This window comes from Pterocles gutturalis, unplaced genomic scaffold (genome assembly GCF_000699245.1).
Source record: "Pterocles gutturalis isolate BGI_N339 unplaced genomic scaffold, ASM69924v1 scaffold17733, whole genome shotgun sequence".
In the NCBI taxonomy this organism is placed as follows: domain Eukaryota; kingdom Metazoa; phylum Chordata; class Aves; order Pterocliformes; family Pteroclidae; genus Pterocles; species Pterocles gutturalis.
Genome location: NW_010120895.1, coordinates 127 through 1746, shown reverse-complemented (window position 1 = coordinate 1746; position 1620 = coordinate 127).

Here is a 1620-nt window from a genome sequence, read left to right as displayed (position 1 = left end):
AACCCTTAAATCAACAACAAAAAAAGAAAGAGAGATGAACAACAACAGAATTATAAAACTTTACTATATAGCTCTGAAGAGCTCAAACAGTAGTTTTGTGCTTCCTCAATGCATTTAACCCACACCTGTTATTTTTTTGCAAAACTAGACCTGCAGACATGATACAGGGCTGGAAATAAGTCCTGTGAGGTTGGCAGAAAAAATATTTTACTCTTCATGTTGTTTGGAAGGTAAGAAAGAAATAAATATGTAAAATAGGCTCAAAGAAATAGCAAAACTCTATTTCCTGGGTCAACTTATGAAATAAAAAAAATTAATGTAATTTGAAAACACTGAGCAAAAGAAACATTGAGAAGCAGTTGCTGTAGTATCAACAAACATTAGTTACTTTGAAGCTTCATCATGTACCAGCCTTCCAAGCTTCATCCGGCTTGGAACTACGGACACCTAGTGGACAGATAATTTTGTTTAACAAATTACAATATTTCCTTTAAGGAAACTATGTTTTTGTATTATGTTTTCTGTAACATTAAATAAAAACTACACCATCCACATAATGAAGCTTCCAAGGCAGACTTGTATGACCCGCAATTAGTATCTTGTACTACATAACAGTAGCCTGTATCTTTAAATACACTAATTTTACATAGTCTAAAAAAAAAAAAAAAGACAGATTCTGCTTCCTAAAACCATACTATCTGATACAAAATTAGCCTTACAAGATGATCAGTGCTTCCCACAGCACTGTTTTGTAAAAACTACTATCAACAAAAACATAACTAAGTAGACAACTGAAAAGCTGTAAGGCAGAGTGCCCCCATTCAGCTTGAGTGGCAAAAATCTTGATGTGAGAAGCTTAGGTTCTCACAGGCAGAACCCCCACAGGTAGTCTGTAGCCATGCTTCAAAAGCAGCGAGTCACTTAAGCTCTTTTAAAAAATGTGAAATATAATTATGCAAGAAGTCACCTTGAGTTAGAATTTTGCCATATACAAGACAAGAATTTCAGTGAAGCAATAAATCCCCCTAATTAAATGTTTTTAAAGATATGACTTTAAAATGTAAATATAAATACAACTTACTGAAAGACTACAGACCATTTAAAGTCAAAATGTTTAGGAAAGTTAGACAGACAGTTGTTCAAGTAACATAAATTCTGCCCACTGTTCTTCCATTCTTAACACTTAACACTACATAAATGCTGAGGGCACAAAAAGGACAAAATCATGTTGTCAAAACACACACAAAAAGGAGCTTCTTGAATCACCAAAATTAATATAAATTTTAAACAGACTCTTTTTACAATGATACAGCCATGAAAGCTGCATCATTTCACGGGTAAATCACCAACACAAATCTTTCCTGCTGAGGGAGTTGTGTGAGCAACCGAACTGAGGTTGGCTTTATTGGATTCATCTTGAAATACACCTGCAAAAACTGACTCTCTAATAATGAACAAATACTATCACACAACTTAAGATGCTCTAATTTTGATCCAATGCAACTGCAGATGCCATTACAGTCCACAAGGAGCATAACTGATTATCAAATCCATCCATAACTGATTATCAAATCCAAAGACAGTACAACAAGACCATTCTATATGAGCTGCCTTTTCCCA